Raw genomic sequence first — 22,045 nt, forward strand, 5'->3', positions numbered from 1 at the left:
AAGAAAATAGTGGCCATGATATAGGGGCTATAGCCAAGAAGATATGGAAAATGAAGAAGTAAAGGATATGGTTGCAGAGGATGAGGACTCAGAATCCGGTGACAACTAGGATTTTGACACATATCGGAGGATGTGCAGGTTCAGAGGGGGTGGATGTCGTGATGTTATGAGGACAGTGTGAAAAAGTATAGAATGCATCATCATCCGACTTCTCTATTGATCTAGAGAGTCAATGTGATCTGAGCCATTAGTACTAGTGTGAGTTGCATGATTTATCCGAAAATACTAGATTTTTGAATAATGTCTATTTTTTATATTATTTATTGTAAAAATCTGAAAAAGTTAAAAAAAGATTCTAGATTAGGATGGCATGCAAAAAGCTAGTTGCTTTTTCAGCCAATTAGGAGATTATTCATAAAAATAGACAGATTGACAAAATCGCGCGCGTCGCGATCGCTGTAAACAAGCTGAAAACTGCAGATTGAATTGAAAGGAGTGATCTGGGAGATCCGTGAGTAGGTGTCCTAGAGTTTTAACCCCCTTTCGGAGCCAACGAAGCCATCAGATTTGGGTTCCGGACAGCAAAGAAAGAGCTATTTTTTTTATCCACATTTTTTGTCTATGAAGGAGCTCCAGGAGAACTAATGCCTAGAGATTGCTTCTGAGTAGTGCAAAGATTCCAGGTTCTTTCAATACATATTGATTCAATTCATTGTGATTTGTTTTTGTCGTGTTTACCACTTGGATATTCTCTATCTTCTCTTCCATCTCCTATATCTACTTCCTTCTACTTCTGATCCTCGATGGATTCGACCTTTCGACAAAAACCCCTCCAACAGCGCGTCAAATCACAAAGCTGAATCAGAAGCCCCTTTATTGTCCGCACCAACGGCAAGAATACATGATGATTGAGGTTTCATATAAAATCCCTTACCTTTGCATTGAAAAGTTTAAGTGATAGGGTGTGGAGGTGGATGAGTAGGAGTCGAACGAGAATATTGTCTAGTATTATGTCTAACCACAGTGACCCAAGAATCATCCTAAGGAGGCAAATTCCGACCAACCGAAAGTGATGCACGCTCAACACCAGCTTGGGAAACATCCTTCTTTCCATCATCATGTCCATGCTGGACAAGAGGCACTGAATTAGCTTCTAGCTGCTGTTGAACCATCTGTGGAAATGATGCTCTTGCATATCCATGTCAGGATCCAAAGTGCGCTGCAATACCTCAAGGCTCCTATCACATTCTGAAATGAAATGGCCCAAATTGGCCACATCCAAAACAGTGTCCAACAAATGTGTACCATTTCAGCTCATAAACCAACGTTTGCAACCCACGAACCTCAAAACAAGTTTTGATTGGGCGAGGTTTCCTTGTATCCCAAAGCATACATGCCCTATTCCTATTGCGGGAGGCCAATCGAGGCTTCACCAATACCTCACCAAGGGTTCTCAAAACCAAAGAAAGAAGTTGCCAAAGATATGTACGAAAATCAACAATCTCCACCCAAATTGGACATGCTTGCCTAAGTAGCTCTTGAAACTCAGCCATAGGCCTCCATGGGACCATATGCACTAGCTAATCATCCATGAACAAAGGAATACGTTGCATAATGTGAGCATGCACTTCCAAGGAGCGAAAAAGAACATTAAAAACCCCCTCGGTCCATCATAGATCTCTTCAATGAGAGGGACCTGCACTGGCCTTGAAATATCATCTTGACGTATCTCAATTGCACTGACAAGCATGAATTGCAACTAAGCACAAATCCTAGTAATCAAAGGAGTCGTTCCCATAAAGTAAAGGATGGTTGGCCTCTCATGGAAAGCAGCAATCTATTGTAAGACCAAGTCAGTTCCCATGACAGCAACCACATGATCCCCTTCTGATAAAGAGCTCACTTTACCCTCATTGGCATGAGCATAATCCGACATAAGATTGTTGGCAGTGGCAAGTATAAATTGAAGAGACCCATCGGTCTGTGAGCATGAAGCATGAACATCTTGTTGAGGTAAATTCGTGGCACATAAAACCAGTTCATCAGCTGACATCTTACAACATCTACCCATCTCATCCCCATCCATCAACTGCCCAGAATCTTCAACCGACGAGTCACCATTTGATTCCGTCAAATCTTTATCATCCCCATGCCCTATATGCTGGTCGAGAAAGGCCCCATTAATACCATTTGATACCTGCAGATTCGCCATAACAAAACCCTCTCTCTCTCTCTCTCTCTCTCTCTCTCTCTTGCTGGACTCAATCTAAAACACACACACGCACAAACTCTCTCTCTCTCTCTCTCTCTCTCTCTCTTTATAATGGTTACAAGCTTTGTTCTCAACCTTGACTGGCTGTCTCAAATCTGAACAAAATCTATCTCCATCTTCAGGCCCTGCATGTATACTACACCTATTATGCAGTTAGGGTGACGGACTGAACTTGTGCAACAAAACCTCACGATGTGCCTTGAAGCCCTTTACACAGGTTGTGAGTCTGCGGATGGTCAGTTCGTCAGTTAAACAGGCTATCGCTGGAAGCAGATCGTCAGTCTGCTGCCTTCTCTCTCTCTCTCTCTCTCTCTCTCTCTCTCTCTCAAAGCAGGGCGATGCAAGAAGGTCGCACGCCAGTTAGCACAGCAGGTCGACCAGATGTTCACAGGTAGGCAAGGGCACGGCTCCATGTTACGAGCAGGGCAGAACAGACCCTACGCTGGTCTGAGAAAACTCAGGTAGCGCACACGAGGCAGGTAATCAGGTCCGCAGGTCAAGGGGAGTAAGATCCGCCATCTCTCTCTCTCTCTCTCTCTCTCTCTCTCTCTCTCTCTCACCAATTGTGTGGATTTCCTCTCTCTCTCTCTCTCTCTCTCACCAATTGTGTGGATTTCCTCTCTCTCTCTCTCTCTCTCTCTCTCTCTCGTCTCAACAGGCCCATTATAATCCTAGCTTGATGCAATACGTTCACCATTAAATCTAGTGGAGAGGTCAAAGATATAACAATATGGCAAAGTAGGTTCCTTGCTTATTGCATAATAACATTATTAGAAATAGATACATGTATAAGAGTTTTCCATAAAGCAACACAATTTTGTGTGCAGACCAAAGATGTGTTACTATGTGAGCCATAACAAATTATTCTATGGGTGCGATGAAGTACATATGGCCAACAACACTCTTGTTGCATGAAGCAAGGCTTAGGAAGTGAACTGAAGTTCATTGTTGTAACATTGCACTTTGCATGCCCTAGGCGCGAAGTGCCAGGTCTAATTAAAGAGATGATCTTAGCATTCTAGCTCCCAAAGCCTCTATAGGAGGTTGATTTTGTGCAAAGTTGAAGAATCTTAGCTACATGAATGAATTTCTAAGACAATTCTCAATGGCCCATTTGGTAATACTCGCACAAGTAGCAAAATGTCTTTTAGAGCAATAATTTTCATCAAATGTATAGAAGAAACTAAGGACTCCTTTCTAGTTGCAAATTGTCTTGTTTGTTTTCTCTATCTTCCAGACAAGAACTTTAGAATGATGTGCTTGAGGATCAATTTCTCCAAAAGGAAGACAAGAACTTTAGAATGATGTGCTTAAGGATCAATTTCTCAAAAAGGAATATAACAAACCGTGGTTAATTGGGGCTTGTTCATCTTGTATGTGATTTTAATAATGGTTTCATGCAAAGACTGGTAGCCACATATCAAGAGAGAAATGGAGACAAATGGTTTTTTGTCCTTAATATTCTACAAATCAACATACGTGCGAAAAATATTTAGAAAATCAATAAGACTATCGAGTGAAACTTCTCTAAATTTTACTAAACAGGGACGCCTTGGCAATTAGAATGATACTCTGTGCTTTGTAATTAGGCCTTCTCTGAGGCCAACTATGAAATACATGCGGGTGCGTCACTGGATGCCAGTGCTGCATGAGCTCACGTGTTGCAGGGCGTGCAAACCAATTCTGCAAAGAAGCATATCCTTGCGACACTAGATGATGTCTGTCAGTAACCGTGTGGCCTCCTCCGTTGCTTGCTGGGGGTTGGCTACGACATTAGATGCACAACCCGCACATCGTCGCTCAAGTATGTCGTGTAATCAATTCATCAAAGGTTAAATATAAGTCTTGGTTATCAGGCCCGAAGATATGCTCAGCCTTTGACAAAGTATCCTGCATACATAGATCGTAGAAAGAGGTTTTAAGCGTTTCGATAACCATTCCTATGTTCTTCGAACTGACATAAGTACAAAAATCGGTAAGGTTAATAGTATTCTTTAAGGTTTTGAAAACGTTCAGGAATGATCAAACCAGGCATGTAGCAGTACTCTTCTAGATTTTGAAAACATACAGGAATGATGTAACTACACATAAAAATATTAACAACTTTCTAGAATAGTAACAAGGGTGCACGAGCATGAGCAGGAGCATTGCCCTTTTGTTATTAGCATGCTTTCCTAAGAGTAGGCTACTTAACTCGAGTTAACTGGGGGTAGAAGAATCACTTTGCCACCAGATCATTGTAATAGCATATATTCCCTACCCAGCAATGCTCACAAAAACCCAGAGTAAACTCGCTAGCCTAAAATTCTTGAAAAGCATCTTGATCACTAAGATAACACGGCCATCTCCATATCCTAAACTGGGATCCTTATCTATCATTTGCAACCAACCAAGACTCCAAAAATTTTCTCATTCTCTGGTAATGCATCTATTTTGTGAACGTACACCCTGACATTATAAGCCGAATCTAGGAAATGTGTGATGGAATTCTTCCTGCATATGCATAGGACAAACTTATCAATGGATTGAGTCTAGTACCATTTGAAGGGGTGGGATAAGACTCCTTAAAATGTGAGACTTTAGAGCTTTATCGCTTAGCTAACCAGCGTTCGCAGAAAGCATTTCTGAGAGCTGATACAAAAATCTTTAACATTAAGATCTGTGGGTCTTTTCCCAAGGCTTTGAATGGCATCTCAAGAAAACATAAATAAAGGTGACAAACTTGATCAGGTCATAAACCTTCACCTGGAGATTATAGAGGCTTTTTTGTCTAAATTTTGGAATTCGCTCTACAGCTTGTAGAGGGTGACACCCCAAGCTAATAGACTGCCTCTCCTCCTTCCACAATGATATACCGCTCTACTATCAATGAATGTGAGATTGAGGATGTCGGCCACTTGGTTGAATGCTAGATAAAGGCACTCAGGATCCCAAATTTAGAGGCACCACTCGTGCACACATGCTGAGAGAAGGAATGATAAATCATCAAGGCCTTTGTCTCACCCAAATCTTAGAAAGGTGGCCCCTTCTACTTGGGGTGGCATTAGGGAACAATTCCACAACCTAAAGTGACATGACTAGCAATAAGAATTGTGTTATACTCAAAAGGCACACCATTGATCTCCAAGGTATCTAACATGGTGTCTCCAGCCTTGTGTAGAATAGTTGCCCCCATGTGGCTTGCAAAGCCTCTTTTGAAACCAAACAAAGATACATGCTGATAAGTATCGCTCCTAGAATCTCATCTAATAGGGCCCATTTGCCAAGCTATTTAGTGGACATGCAAGCACATGCCTAGCTCTGCTGCCCATCCATTGCTCTCACCTAGACATCATCGCATTCCAAATGCTATAGTTGCCTACTAGTCTCCTCCTTGGCCAAATTGTTTGAAGGAACTGGAGCAAGGGGGTCATTGGCATAGTGGTGAAGATAAATCTTAAGGAGAGTCTCATATGCTAACAACCTGGAAAAGGGTCATTGAGTTAGTTGTGAAGATCCTCTCAAAGATTATCTATACTCTTAACAAAGACACAGCTAACAACTCTACAGTCCCTCTTGGAGAAGAATCATCCAAGTCTATCGTCTTCAAGTGAGCCTTTTAACTATGAGTATACCACACCCTGATAATTCATATAAATGATGCCTAATTCCCCCTCTGATTTTTGTGAAATGATGGTTTGCCAGACGATCTCAACCAAAGAATCATACGATTTGTCTAAAGCAAAACATTGCAAATTCCTTCGATTAGGTGGTACAGCTGAGCAAGAGAACCCCAAAAACCACCAGCACAAAGAAGTGACATGCAAGGACTTGGTTAACAAGTACGACTCTGCAAGAAAAGAGGGGTAGGATAGTCAATGGCCAGTACGTCAACTCCCACCAGACGGAACCAGGCACCAGAAAAGCTATTGAGCTACCATAATATCATGACCCAGATGAAAACCTAGGTCTCGCATCATTGGTCTATTAGGGGAACAATTGATTTGTACCGATAGATTTTCACATGTTCCACGATACAGAAAACCTAAAATGCTACTTGAAGCCTCTCTATCATAGCCATGTCCTCCACATCTTATCACCTGCATAGTCTCAGTCTATTAGCTCTATCTCACTCCTCACTGGAAGCCTAAAGCCAAGTGATTTAGAGACTGTATACAGGACAAAATAGGACATTGGCTTTGTTTCTCAACCGGTACATCTACAAGGACAGAACGTGCTTTCAGTGAACTCATGAGGCCTAGGCGTAACTAAAATGTGTTTATAGTAACAGAGAGTGCTTTAAATGCGTTAGCGCTGTTAGAAATGAAACAGAACTTATTTCTGTGGACAAGAGCTAAACACTTTACATAATCGGTGCATTTGTACTTATGACTTTCTGCTTAAATGTTACAATGGCGGGCAATAATTTGAAAACGAGAATTCAGCTTTATTACTAGTCTGTATTTTTCTTGTAATGGAAGCCAAAAAAAAAAAGGTTTACCTAAACTTCTAATACTGACAAATCTTATTTACATTTGGATTTTTATTTCTATTTTTTATTAAGCGAAATGAAAGCTAGGCACTTTCGCTTACAGCAACCCTAGCCAATCTATTTGCCTGACTAAGGCTAGAAGCTTTATATGCACTCAGAGCCCTTTTGAATGAAACACTGAGGACATTGGCTTTGTTAAGTAAATGAAGAAGTATGAGGCTAAAGAGGAACCTTGTATGTTGATCTTTCCAGCCGAAACTCCTCTCCCACTTGAGCTTCAATGATCACCCTATTGCTGGCTGAACAATGCAAGGCTGACAACCCACAAATAATAGGACATTGGCTTTGTTAAGAGAATGAAGATGTATGAGGCTAGAGAGCAACCTTGTATGTTGTTCCTGCCAAAACTCTTCTTCCAGTTGACCTCCATTGATCACCCTATTCCTGGCTGACTAATACAAGGCTGACAACCTACTGATCCAACATCATGGCAAGCCTAGACAAACCATGGTTACTCTAGAAAGTCCTATTTGGCTCTTTCATAAGCTTTCTTGTAATCCAAGAGGATGCCTATCTGCTGTCCATCTTGTTGAGCCTAATATGTATCCTCAAAAATAGCCAAGTTGCTGTCCCAGGATACTCCTAGTGTGTCATGGATGATGTCTGGAAGGCGGGGCCTGCTGCTGATCATCCTTGACAGTGACTTGATAGGAAACTGACAAGAGGTTGATGGATCGCCATTAGCTAACTAACATCCTTCCCCCTTGGAGATCAAGTAAATCAGGCCTACTGAGAGGTTGACTGGCATCCTCTCTGTGCTGAAGATCTCTTGAAACAGTACTAACCGGGCTGACTTCACTTTTCCCCAGAAGCCAATAAAAAGGCTTTTATAGGGAGTCCATCCTTATTTCTGGATTTTGTTCTCTTGATCCCAATGTTCATAAAAAACACTTTACGTAGCAAATACAAAACCTTAACTCAAAATTTTGGAGAGAGTTCTGAATCGAGGTACGTTTTCAAAACTGAAATTGTTGTGAAGTTCATGGTCTTAAGCCTTCTTCTTTAGATTTGAAGGTTTTTTATAAATTTTTGCAATTCATTTATCTTTTTTTTTTGCAAGTAAAATGTGGCTGATTATATTAATCAAAAAAATTGATTACAATGGAGTGCTCATGCTCAACAGACTAGCTGGAGCTGATGCAGAGTCACAAATGCATCATGTATACAAGCCTCTCAAGGCGGTCTAGGGGGGATGGGGGCAAGAAGCCATGGGGGTGGGGTGTATTGCCAAATGGGGCTGCCTGCATGCATCACAAAAAACAAGCCCTGGCTGCCCCAAGTGCGCATGAAATGACAACGGAGCTCCTGACGAGCCTTGGACTCGCTCTGCACCTGATCCCATCGGCCACAGAGGGAGTGGATGATGGAGGTCCAGAGCTCTGCTAAGGTTGCATGTACTAAAAGTCTCTCTTCGCTGAAAGCCTCCTGACACCGCGCCTTCCAAATATGCCATCCAGTAAGACTCCCTATGAGCTCCCATATCTCCGAGTAGTCTGCTGTGGGCTCCAATACCTGGCGGATGGGTATCGACCACTACGCATGACCCTGCCTTGATAATGAATATCGTGTCCTGCATCCCGGCCTCATACAAAAGGTGACGGCCCTGGCTGACGGCCTGCCAACAAAAAGCTACCCATGAGATACATCCAAGGCTAGGTGCTATACGGCGAAGGATGCGGCATGCTCCTCTCCACATGAGCTGCCCTCCTCACATGACCAAAGGCAGTGCTTTGGGGTTTCCAGAGGTTGCTATGTGCAACGCTTACAACCTCCCTCCTTTTGCATCTGGGCAAGCCAACTGCCCACCGCCAAGCCTCCATGTGCCACCAACCATAAGAAATACGACACCCTCCTCGGCCTCCAACTATTCCAAAGGCGGTGCCAAAAAGTTTGTCGGAAAAGCTCCGTGATGCTGTGCTCCGCGCAGTGCCTACTACGTGACGGCACCCAATCTATATCCTTCTGCATCAATACGTGTCTGCCAATCCTGGCAGTGTACTCTAAGAACCTGGGTGGTTTCTTGGCGACCGCAGTGGCTAGCCATAGCCACTCTCCTGGATCCCACTCTAGCTCATGAAGTGGCCTGCCCTCCCAAATCCAAAGGCACCACTCCCTGAGCTCCTTTCAGAAAACATTGGGGTCCAATCGCCATGTCTTCCCCTAAAGGCCCACCACCCGAATCCTCCTCCACGAAAGGGCAGCTGTCCCCTCATCCTGCTGCCCTCTATCAAGGGCCAGATGCCCCTCCCCCCCTAAACGGCGAAGAAAGTCCCCTGTGGGGCACCGCACACTCTACCTGCCACCTGTAGGGGGATGCGTGCTAGTGAAAACCTAGCTGCCCATACCTCCCTGAGCTCTATCGGCTCTCGTATCGCAGAAGCAAGCCACTCCTGAGGTATTGATGCATCTATCTCCCTTCTCCTCAACTCCACTCCTCTCTGGCAGCCTGATACTCGTTGCAGCACCTCCTCGTCCACCATCCTGTACACCTCCACTATGTCTTGATGGTGCGAGCTGAGCCGGCCTCCCAACCAGCTCACTGGATGTGGGGGCGCTCGCCGATCTGTGCCCCTTTCCAATCTTTGACCTGGGGGTTCCAGATCACCGGCTGACAGTCTATCTCCTCCTGGCAGCCTGGGGAGCTCTGGATTAGGGCCTTACGGAGGCCCTACCACACGCGAAGTAAGCTGCGTAGAAAAGGCGATTTGGGGGGGGGGGTGATCTGGGCTAACATGAAGATCCATCTCAGGGACGGCCTCCACTCACCGCCTAGCCTCGGTTTACAGTCCCGAAGGCCCTCCTGCAATAAGACCTTCTAGGTCTGCCCACTAGGTGTGAGGCCGCAGACAACTAGCTTGCCCAAGAGGGCTATACTCTGATACTCTGGGTCTATGATTCCAAGCCCTCCCTCTGACCGATGCCGTATGATGGTCGCCCATGCCACCTTGGCCCTGGAATCCATGGAATCCATGGAACCATCTAACCCTAACCAAAGGAAATTCTAAACTAAGCGGCGAAGCTACACTACGCATGAAGAGGAGAAGCACCAACACGAGGCGATGTACCAAGCCGTCGCTAGGACTTGGTTAACCACCAGGGCTCGGTCGGCTAGTGAGAGACGAGCCGTGCTCCAATAGGTCAATTTCCTCCGAATAGAATCAAGGATAGGAAGAAACTGCTAGGCAGGAGTGATGTCGAGTCCCACCTAGAACCCTAGGTACTGGGCCGTCTGCCCTCTGCCCACCCATCTAAATCCCAAGTGGACGCCCCACTCCATGCTAGAGTCTGGGTCTGTGAGGAAACCAACTGACTTTCGCAAATTGATTTTCACTCCCACTGCTGCAGAACAGAACACGTCAAGGGCCAGCCCCACTCTCTCTTGCATCAACTCATCGTTCTCTATATAGAGTATTGTGTCATCTGCATACTCTGAGTCTAACAACTCAGTCTCCTCTCTCATTGGAAGTCGGAGGTCGCGTAATCTGCTCACGCGTAACCCAAGGAAGTGAGACATCGCCTCTACAAAGAGTAGAAACAGGTAAGGGGCTAGGGGGCAACCCTATCGAACCGATCTCTCGTGCCGAAACTCCTCCCCTCGCCTTCCGCCTATGAGAACCCTGCTCATGGCTTATCTGTAAAGGGCGGAGACCCCACGAATCCAAACCTGGGGGAATCTCAACCTCATCATGGTGCCCTCTAGGAAATCCCAATCCACCCTGTCATAAGCTTTCTCGAAATCCAATAGTACATCCAGTCTCTGCCCACTATGCTGAGCCCACTCTGTCCCTTCAAAGAAGGTAAATACATTGTCTAGGATGCTTCTGTCCTAGACAAAGCATGTCTGTGTGTCATGGATGATGTCTGGAAGATCCATGACTGGAAGCACAGGGAGTAATCGCCTACCAATCATCATTGCCAGTGCCTTATAGGCCACTGACAATAAGGTGATTGGTCTCCAGTGGGAAAGCTCCAACCGGTCTCCCCCTTTGGGGAGAAGACTGATAAGGCTTGCCTAAAGACTCCCTGGCATCTGTCCTGAAGTGAAAATCTCTTGGAAGGCCATCAGTAGGGGATCCTTCACCACTTCCCAATAGGTAGTGAAGAAGGCCTTAGAGAGGCCATCCTCTTCCAGGAGTTTTTGCCCATCCTATGTATGGAAAGCATCCTCTAGTTCCTTTTTTGTGAAGGGGGCTAGGAGAAAGCATCCCATCTCCTCTGCGAGGGAGGGATGTGATCCCAGACCTATTGTCTGCATTTCTGTCCTCTAGCTAAAACTATCTCCTGCTGAAAGAGGCACGTGTAATAGTCAGTAGCAATCTCCATCACCTCGTCTAGGCTAAAACGAGTCCTCCCATACTAATCCCGAAGGCTACGTATTTGCTCTCCTACGGCGCGAGGCTAGTACACCTAGAAAAACTCCTTGCATATTGTGTCCCCCTTCCGCACCCAGAAGGCTGCTGAGGCTCGAAAAGAGAACTCCGAATGTCTGTCCTCAAGGCCAGCAATGGCTGCTCAGGCGCGCACCTCCTATGCGTCGAGGGTGGGATCCCCTGGTGTCTCCTGTAATAGTCTCTGCGTGGCTGCAAGGTCCCGTCGGAGTGCTCTCTCCTCCTCCCAACTTTGCTGCCTGGCCTGTATGGCTGCCTCTTGGCAGATTCTACTCGACTCGGCTGGGACCTCTGCAACCTCCTCTGCCATCCAGTCCCTCTTGCCCCACTCTCTCATCCAAATCTGCTCAATCTATCTCTTCACCTCCTCCATCCTACGGATCAAGTCCGAGATCCGACAGTATCGTGCGTCAAGAGCAGATACTGGAGGATCAAGCGTCAGGAGAACCGGGCAATGATAGGACAGCGTGGTACCCACCAACTGCCAAATCTGGCCTCCACAAGAGCAACCCCACTCTCCCACATAAAACCTATCCAACCGCTCCAACAAGACACCACCTAGCCGTCTGTATCCCCAAGAGAAATCCAGCGACCTCTCCCTCCTGTGGAAGGCAAGGTCTCTCCACGCATCGCGTGCTCCTACTGCCATCAAAAAGACCTCCCATGCCTCCTACTCCTCCCCAGCCATGCCCTATTAGTTTCTGCCTCTACCCTGCTGGTCCTTCAAAGCCTTCAAGTTGTTGAAGTCTCCTCCAACGATCCAGGAGTCCACCTCTCGGAGTCCATCAGCGATCTCCACCCAGAACCTGCTGCGTGCCCTAACCTCCGTAGGGGCATAGACATTGAGGACTCCAATGCACGAGTCCCCAATATCCAATCTAATCCATAGAACCCTCCCTGCCACTATCGTCTCGTGGTCTCGTACATAGGTGGTGAGCCTCCAACCAATAGAGGTGCATACGCCTCCACTCCTGCCATAGGCACCTATGGCATGCTCCCAGTAAGTGTGCGAGCTGGCCCGAAAGTACCTTCCCTACCTGTTGGGCCTAGGTGGGGGTGAGCTTGTGCTCCTGTAGAAGTAAGATGTTGATCCGTCCGACAAGGGTACGCTGCAACTCTTGCCAAACAATCAACTTCTTGGAACCACGTGCCCCACTGTAGTGCAGACTATTCACATTCCAAGATGCAAGGTGTAAGCTCATGGGGAAACCTGTGACTTACCGAACAGGCATCTGTTCGGTGTAGAGGTTGCTGATGAGGAGGAGAAACTATGAGGCAAGCAAATATACTTTGCCGCCGGTCTGGACGGCGAACTCCAATCCCCTATGGTGGACCTCGACCGGACCATAGGGGTGATAGATGCTCCAGGTGGTACTATCAATGCATCTATCAGCCATGCTGAGAGTCGTGACTCTGTACACTGATAGAAACGGGCCACCTGTGTCAGGGGCCACTCGATCACATCCCTCGGAGCTCTCCACTGTGGAGGGGCTCGAAAGATAATGCTCAGGTGTGGGACCCCGGCACCGGCCCACCAGTTAATGTCCATCATGCAACCAGGCCACTGCTATGCAAATAGTGGTAGACCTTCTTCTCCCATCCACTGGGAGATGTGGTCCGCCACCTAACTCTTCAACTCCTCAATTTGTGTAGTCGTCCACTCCCTTGAGTGAGAGAGCTGAAGAAAAAAGGCGTTTGATCCATCCGGTGGTGCTAGTAGATGGACCTTGCCCCTCCTTGACTTACGAACCATGAAGATCCCCACCTCTAGAGGTAGTGGAAACTCTCCACACTCCGCAACTCTCAGGTAGAACCATGGGCCACTGCGGAAGAACTCCTATGGCAACAACTGTGCTTGTCTCGGGAAAGTGAGACGGGCGGCAGGGGCGGATGAGCTGGTGGCTATATGGGAGGGGGAAGACTGCTGGTGCGAGGATGATGTAGGCGTGTGTGGCTCATCACCTCCTGTGAAAGGGGGGGGGTGGGTCTGGGGGGATCACCTGAACCGGGTACGAATCAGGGGGGCTGCTCAATAGGGGGGGTGGTGGAGGGGAAGAGGATTGAGGGATGGTGGGATGGGCGGAGGTGCATGGCGGGTATGGGGGGGAGCTAGTGGCCCTGGAAAGGAAGGGCTGTGGGCCAGGGTCAGTGGGGGGGTGGGAGGGGACATGGGATGTGGGGGGGGGGGGGGGGGGGGGGATGGGTGTGGGGGCTGTGGGATCTCAAGTGAGGTAGTTCGTGGCGCGAGTGGTGGATGTGGGGGGTTGCGCTCCTGCTGGGTGGGGTGGGTAGGGGGAGGCTGTGGAGTGCTCTACCAAGGGAGTGTCACTCGCCTACTTGCTCCTTGCTGACGAGAGTGGGTCTGAGGAGCTGGCTGCACCCTCCCCTGCCGTCTCCCTCTTTGTCGTCTTTGGACTTGAGTAAAGCCATCAGCGTCCACCTACGGGCCTGTCGGCGGAACCGCCTTTGCTCTGAAACGCGTACGAACTGTTGCCTGATGCCCAAAGTGGTGGTAGCGCAGGCACTGCCCTAGTTGGCCAGTCACAATGACCTGCTGCCTAAAGGAGTGCCCGTCCGCCTCAATCTCTAGGAGCTGTGGGATATTCTTGACCTCTTTCACTGTCACTCGTACCTTTGCGACTCCTGCTGCTGTCATTGCATCCGCGAAAGACGCGGGAAGGACAGTGTCGAAGAGGCATCCAAAGTCTTCCACCAACTGGCGATACTCTATCGCTAGGTCGGGGAAAAGAAGGTGACCGGGTGCTGAGTGCGCCGGTGTTTGACCAGAGGTTTCCATTGCGCCGTCCTGGGGTTCAGCATCTCCCCCACTGTCAGAAAACAGCATCCCCCCCCCCCCCCCCTCTTTCCGGTAGCACAGCAGCGTGTTTGGTAGGTTCTCAGCAGGGATGCGCAATGGAAACCTCTGGCCAGACGCCGATGCATTCTACGAGTGCCCCCCCAGTCAAACACCTTGTGCATCGTCCTCTCTAAGAAGAACAACACTTAGCCGTCCGTACCACAAAGTTGGAGCTTAAAGAAACAGTGATCTTTGGTTAGGTAGTAGGACACTCCCCATCTAGGGCTCAGCTTTGGGATTGGCTTCACTCCACACTACGCATCGGCACAGTGCAGATTATGGAGGTTGTTCTAATGGGTCAAGGAATCTTCGTGGTACGACTCATCTCAACAAACGCAATGCGTGAGCTACTAGCTAGTTCGCCCTATGCTTCCACGAAGGGGATCATCCACATGGTTCCCTCATACAGTGGCTTCACAGTGGAGGCATTCACGCTCCACAATAGTTTTCTTAGACACCCGGTCACCCTACTCTTCCCCGGACTGGCGATAGAGTATCACCAGTTAGTGGAAGACTTTGGACGCGGGCTCTTCGGCGCTGTCTTCCCACCTCTTTCGCAGACGCAATGACAGCTACAATAGTCCCAAAGGTATGGGCAAAGGTACGGGTGGCAATGAAAGAGAGAAACAATATACCACAATTTCTAGAGATTGAGACAGGTAGACACTCTTTCTGGCAATAGGTTATTGTCACTGGGCAGCCAGGGCAGTGCCTACGTTGCCATGACTTTGGGCATCAAGTAGATGCACGCGCTTCGAAGCTAAGGCAACTTCGCCGACAAGCCCACAGGTGGACGCAGATGGCTTTACACAGGTCCAGAGACGACAGAGAGGAAGACGACAGGGGAGGCCCGCAATCACCCCCTAGACACGACCACGGCAAGCAAGGAGCAGAAGAGCAAGCGTTGCCCCTCTGCCAAAGCAGCACGCGACCCTCCCCTCCTCGCCCCACCCAGCAGGACCACAGGCCTACACATCCTCCCCCCACGGAGGCATCATAGGCCACCTCACCCGAGGGCCCACATCCCCCACATCCTCCCCCCCTCCCCACGGTTCCCCCCCTAACCCCAGCCTATAGCCCCCCCTCCTCCAGAGCTACCATCTCCCCCCCCACACCCGCCTTGTGCCTCTAACTACCACTATCCCTCGATCCACCCCCTCCCCACCATCACCCTCGCCGACCAGCCTCCCTGATTCCCACCCAGTATACGTGAGCCCCTCCCCCCCACACCCACCCCCCCCCCCCACCCCCACAGGGGGTGAGGAGTCCCATACGGCGACATCCTTCACTCACCGGCAGTCTATCCCCCCTCCCCCTCCCACATAGCCACCAGCTCATCCATCCATGCCACCCGTCGCACTTTCCCGAGACAAGCGCATCAACTACCACGAGTTTTTTCGCAGCGGCCATGGTCTTACGTGAGAGTTACGGAGTGCGGAGAGTCCCACTACCCTTGGAGGTGGGAATCTTCGTGCTACGCAACTCAAGGAGTGGCAAGGTCTATCTACTTGCACCACCGAATGGACCAAACTACGCTTTCTTCCTTTAGACTTCTCACACAAGCGACTGGACAACAACACAGAGAGGAGGAGGTGAAGAGCCAAGTGCCAGATCACATCTCCCAATGGATGGGAGGTGGACTGGCACCTTTTTCCCAGCAGTGGCCAGGCTGCATGATGGACATTAACTGGTGGGCTAGGGCCAAGGTCCCACATCTGAGCATTATCTTTCGAGCCCCTCTGTAGTGGAGAGCTCCGATGGATGTGATTTGAGTGGCCCCTGGCACAGGCAACCCGTTTCTACCAGTGTACAGAGTCTCGCCTCTCAGCCTGGCTAATAGATGCCCTGGTGATACCACTAGGCGCTTCAATCACTCCCATGGTCCCCCCTCGGGAGGGCTACCATGGGGAAATGGAGTTCATCGTCCAAGCTAGCAGCAAAGCACATTTGCATGCCTCATAGCTCCTCTTCTTCATTAGCAGCTTCCACACCGAATAGATAGTTGTTCGGTTAGTCATAGGTATCCCTATGAGTTTACATCTTGCATCCTGGAATGTGAACAGCCTCCACTATAATGGAGCATATGGTTCCAGGAAGTTGATTGTTCGGTAGAAGCTATAGCCTGCCCTTGTCGGACAGATCGACATCTTACTTTTACAAGAGCACAAGCTCACTCCCACCCAGGCCCACCAGGTAGGGAAGGTACTCTCGAGCAGTTCATAGACTTACTAGGAGCATGCCATCAGTGCCCACGCCACGAGTGAGGCGTATGCAACTCTATTGGTACGAGCCTCACCACCTCTGTACGGGACCATGGGACGATTGTGGTAGGGAGGGTTCTATGGATTAGATTGGATATTGGGGACTCGTGCCTTGGGAGTACTCAATATCTATGCCCCTACTGAGGTTAGGGCACGCAACAGGTTTTGGGTGGAGATCGCAGCAGGACTCCCAAAGCTGGACTCCTAGATTGTTGGAGGAGACTTCAACAACTTGGAGGCCTTAGGACCAACAGGGCAGAGGCAGAAACTACCTGGGGAGGAGGAGAAGGCATGGGAGGTCTTCCTACTAGCAGTAAAAGCACGCGATGCTTGGAGAGACCCAACTTTCCAAAGGGGAGAGAGGTCGCTGGTCTTCTCTTGGGGATACAGGCGGCTAGGCGCTGGAGTGGTTGGATTGCTTCTATGTGGGAGAGTGGGGATGCTCTCGCGAAGGCCAGATAGGGCAGTTGGTTGGCACCACTTTGTCCGTCGATCACTACCCGGTTCTCTTGACACTTGATCCCCCAGCATCTGCCCTAGACACACTTTGTCCAATCACTGCCCAGTTCTCCTGACACTTGATCCCCCAACATCTGCCCTAGACACACGATCCTCTCAGATCCCTGACTCGATCTACAGGAGAGAGGAGGTGAAGAGACAGACTGAGCATATTTGGAATAGGGAGTGGGGCATGAGGGATCAGATCGTAGAGGAGGTTGCAAAGGTCCTAGCCGAGTCGAGCAGTATTTGCCAAGAGGTAGTTCTACAAGCCAAGTAGCAAAGTTGGAAGGAGGAGAGAGCACTCCGGCGGGACCTAGCAGCCACGTAGAAATTACTACAGGAGGCACCAAGGGATCCCATCCTCCACGCATAGGAGGTGCGCATACGAGCAACCATCGCCGGCCTAGAGAACAGGCATCTCAACAGCCTTTTGGGCGTGGAAGGGGGACACGATATGCAGGGAGTTTTTCCAGGTGCATTAGCCCTGCACCTCAGGTGAGCAGATATGCAACCTTTAGGATTAGTATGGGAGGATCCGCTCTATCCCAAACAAGGTGATGGAGATTTCCATTGACTACTACAGACGCCTTTTCCAGCAAGAGACAACCTCAACTAGAGGACAACGATATAGACAGCAGGTCTGGGATCACATCCTGTCCCTCGTCACAGAGGAGATGGGATGCTCCCTCCTAGACCCCTTGACAAAAAAGGAACTAGAGGAGGCTTTCCATACACAGGACAGGCAGAAATGCCCGAGAGAGGATGGCCTCTCTAAGGCCTTCTTCACTACCTACTGGGAGGTGGTGAAGAAACCCTTACTACTGGCCTTCTAGGAGATTTACACTTCCGCAGACGGATGCCAAGGAGTCTATTGGGAAGTCCTATCAGCCTCCTCCCCAAAGGGGGAGACCATTTGGAGCTATCCTAGTGGAGACCGATCACCCTGTTGTGAGTGGCCTATAAGGCATTGGCAAAGATGATTGGTAGGCGACTCGGCCCTGTGCTTCCAGACATCATTAGGAGCATCCTAGACAATGTCTTCACCTTCTTTGAGGCGACAGTGGGCCTAGCACAGTGGTCAGGGATTGACTATACTACTCCTGGACTTCGAGAAAGCCTATGACAGGGTGGACTAGGAATTCTTAGAGGGCACCATGGTGAGGTTGGGCTTCCTCCAGGCATGGATCCACGAGGTCTCCGTACTTTACAGTTCAACTACCATGGTGAGGTTGGGCTTCCTCCATACATGGATCCACGAGGTCTCCGTACTTTACAGATCAACTACCAGCAGGGTTCTCATAGGTGGCAAGCGAGGGGAGGAGTTTTGGCTAGAGAGATCGGTCCGCCAGGCTGCCCCCTGGCCCCGTATATGTTCCTACTCTTTGCAAAGGCGATGTCTCACTTCCTCAGGTCACGTGTGAGCGGGTTACATGGCCTCTGAATTCCAGTAAGAGAGGAGACGGAGCTATTAGACTCACAGTATGCAAATGATACAACACTTTACATAGAGGACGATGAGTTGATACTGGAGAGAGTGAGACTAGCTCTTGAGGTGTTCTCTACTGCAGCGGGAGTAAAAATCAACTGGCGAAAGTCGGTTGGTTTCCTTACAGACTTGGACTCTAGCACGGAGTGGGGCGTCCACATGGGATTCAGATGGGTGTCCAAAGGGAAGACTATCCATTACCTAGGGTTCCAGGTGGGACTCAACATCACTCCCGCCCAACAATTTCTTCCAGTCCTTGACTCTATTCGGAGAAAGCTGACCTATTGGAGTATTGCTCGCCTTTCCCTAGTGGGCCGATCCCTGGTGGTTAATCAGGTCCTCCTAGCGACGGCTTGGTACATCACCTCGTGTTGGTGCTTCTCCTCGTCCTGTGTAGTTCAGCGTCGCCGCCTAGTCCGGAACTTCCTCTCGGCTGCGTTAGACAATTCCAGGGACTCCCGGGCCAAGGTGGCGTGGGCGACCATCATTCGGCATTGGTTAGAGGGAGGGCTTGGGATCATCGACCCAGAGTATTAGAGTCTGGCCCTTTTGGGCAAGATAGTAGTCCGCGGTCTCACACCAGGAGGGCAGACCTGGAAGGTCCTATTGCAGAAGGGTCTCTAGGTGTGTAGACCAAGGCTGGCAATGATTGGAGGCCGTCCTTGAGATGGATCTTCACAATGGCCCAAATCACGCCCCCCAGATCCCCCTTCCTACGAAGCCTACTTCGTGTGTGGCAGGGCCTTCATAAGTCCCTAATTCAGAGCCCACCAGGCTGCTACCAAGAGGAGATAGACCGCCAGCCGGTGATTGGGAATCCCCAAGTCACAGATCGGGATGGGGAATAGATTGGCGAGTGCCTCCACATCTAGTGGGCTGGTTGGGACAAGATGGTGGACGAGGAGGTGTTGCAATGGGCATCAGGTTGCCAAAGAGGAGTTGAGTTGAGGAGGACGGAGATTGACGGAGCAATACCTCAGGAGTGGCTTGCCCCCTCCAATACGAGAGCCGGTAGAGCCTGGGGAGGTATGGACCGCTAGGTTTTCACCAACAAGTATCCCCCTATAGGTGGCAAATAGAGTGGGCAGCGCCCCACATGGGACTTTCTTCACCGTGCAGCAGGGGGGGCGTCTGGCCCTTGAGAGAGGGCAGCGGGATGAGGGGGCAACTGCCCTTTCATATGGAGGAGGATTTGGGTGGTTGGCCTTCAAAGGAAGACATGGTGGCTGAACCCTTATGTTTTTTGGGAGGAGCTCCAGGAGTGGCGCCTCTGGATTTGGGAGGGTAGGCCACTTGATGAGCTAGAGTGGGATCCGGAAGAGTGCCTATGGCCGGCCACTGCGGTTGGGAAGAAGCCACCAAGCCTCCTAGAGTACACAGCCAGGATTGGCAGACACGTACTGATACAAGAGGGCATGGATTGGGCACCGTCGCGTAGCAGATACTGGGCAAAGCACAGCATCACGGATGCTTTTCGACAGACCTTCTGGCGCCGCCCATGGGATAGCTGGAGGCCGAGGAGAGTATCATATTTCTTATGGATGGTCGCACATGGAGGCCTGGTGGTGGGGAGTTAGTCGAAATGCAGAAGGATGGAGGTTGTAAACGCTGCACACAGCAGCTTCTAGAAACTCCAAAGCACTACCTTTGGTCGTGTGAGGCGGTATAGCTCGTGTGGAGAGGAGCATGCCACATCCTCCGCCATATAGCACCCAGCCTTGGATGTATCTCTTAGGGAGCTTTCTGCTGGCAGGCAGTCAACCAGGGCCGTCACCTTCTGTATGAGGCTGGGATGCACGACACAATATTCATTATTGAGGTTGGGTCGTGAGCGATGGTCGGTTTGGAGGCTCTACCCATCCGCCAGGTACTAGAGCCCACAACAGACCATTTTGAGATATGGGAGATTGTGGGGAGTCTTACTGGATGGCATATCTGGAAGGCGCATTGTCAGGAGGTTTTTGGCAGGGAGAGACTTTCAGTACAGGTGACTTTAGCAGAGCCCTGGACCTCCATCATCCACTCCCTCGGCGGCCGATGGGACCAGGTGTAGGGCGAGTCTCGAGCTCATCAGGAGCTCTGTTTTCATTTCATGTGCACTTGGGGCGGCCAATACCTATTTTTCGTGATGCAAGCAAGCAGCCCGAGACGGCGATACACTCCCCCTCCATGGCTTCTTGCCCCCATCCCCCCTAGACCGCCCTGAGAGGCTTGTATACTTGATATATCTATGACTCTGCATCAGCTCCAGCTAGTCTGTTGAGCATGAGCACTTCTTTGTATTCAGGTTTTTTCTGAAGTAATATAATTAGCCACACTTTATTAGCAAAAAAAAAAGCATCAAGCATTGGATTACTCATGTAAAGTAATGATCAGAAATTTTAATATAATGTCAAATCTTCTAACATGTATCAAATCTCACCTCTCTTGATTGTCGATGTGCATTTAACTCTTTGATGTTTGATAAAAAAGCGCTAAATTGCTGATATGATAAACGGTTCCTGTTTGATTGCAAGAAGCAAAGAGAATACTAGGTGATTGTTAATTTGTTAGTACTAGAAGAAAATTCCTGTCTTGTATTTTGCTGTTTACTAAGTTGGTGATATCAAACCTAGCTTGCCGGAAAAACTCCTTTCCATCAACTCGAGGTGTTTGGTCTGAAAGGGGAACAGCACTAGATTGGAGTCCTGTCCTTTGTGAAGGTGGTGATCGAGGAACCCTTACATCATTTCCTGATATAGACCGTCTAAATCCTGATGAACTGCCTTTACTGGTAGATGGTGTTATCGGTAGACCTTCAATCCACCCAAGAAAAAGAGAAACTCAATTAACAAAGACTTGCATACTTTATATGCTTCCATGTGCCATGCATGCACCCTATCTACTAACGTTTTTCCAGAAAAACTATTGTTACTATTACCTGAATGTGCAAAGTGAAGAGCTGGCAATGTGCAGCTACATATAAAAAATGAAAAATAAATTCCATGCATCAAACCTATCTGCTGAAATTGATTACAATATGTAGGTGTTGGTGCATCCGATTGCTTAGGAAGGTGGTCCTTATCAATCCATTGCATTCCCCATAATAATGTTTTAAAAAATGATCCAACCTTCATATTTAGGGATTTAAACATAATATCGCATGGGTGATGACAGAGTCCATACATAAACAAACTTGAAGCTACACCATTGTAAAGGAAGAACCAGATCACAAAAAAGAAAATCAATTAGGAAACATAAATTGTAATTTTTGTCCCATGAACTAATGTTCTATTAATAACCACCTCAATCAGATATACTAAGGTCGGGATAAAATACAACCCTTGGAAATGACAAAAGAGATCCAGCAAGAGATACATCTTTGAGCCATTTGCTCACAAAAGAACTTTTGTATTTTTCAGAGAAAAGAATGATTCTGTTAATAAATCTCCTTGTGAAATATTGTCCCTAGGCAAATTACAGACTTCCAAAACAATAACTATGCAACAAAGGGGAAATCAATTACAAGGCCTGAGTGAATAACTAATCGGGAGGTCTACAGTGCCAAACCATGTTTGGCTGACAATAAAAGCAACTGCCACTATCCTAGGTCCTGAAAATAGCATATTTCCTCCTCATAGTCTCCAAACTCACTAAACAGCTTCTAATACAAGAGTCGTGTGAAAAGCCAATCAGGTGGATGGTAGTGCCAGAACATGTGTGAGTACATATGGAAGAAAGTGGCTAAAATCCATAGAGCAAGAAAGGCA

At 48.6% G+C, this 22,045-nt stretch overlaps 1 long non-coding RNA gene across 1 annotated transcript; it reads right to left on the minus strand.

Annotated features, from left to right (window-relative positions):
- Positions 1–3,684: 3,684 nt before the first annotated feature.
- On the minus strand, positions 3,685–21,085 carry LOC148008895 (uncharacterized). The gene is made up of 3 exons (XR_015689888.1): positions 20,908–21,085; positions 20,719–20,797; positions 3,685–4,162 (listed from the first exon to the last, which is right to left on the minus strand). It is a non-coding gene; the product is annotated as an uncharacterized LOC148008895 (long non-coding RNA).
- Positions 21,086–22,045: the final 960 nt, after the last annotated feature.

The sequence above is a fragment of the Lygodium microphyllum genome, unplaced genomic scaffold (genome assembly GCF_053477565.2).
Source record: "Lygodium microphyllum isolate KBCC unplaced genomic scaffold, Lygodium_microphyllum_v1.1.10 scaffold_50, whole genome shotgun sequence".
In the NCBI taxonomy this organism is placed as follows: domain Eukaryota; kingdom Viridiplantae; phylum Streptophyta; class Polypodiopsida; order Schizaeales; family Lygodiaceae; genus Lygodium; species Lygodium microphyllum.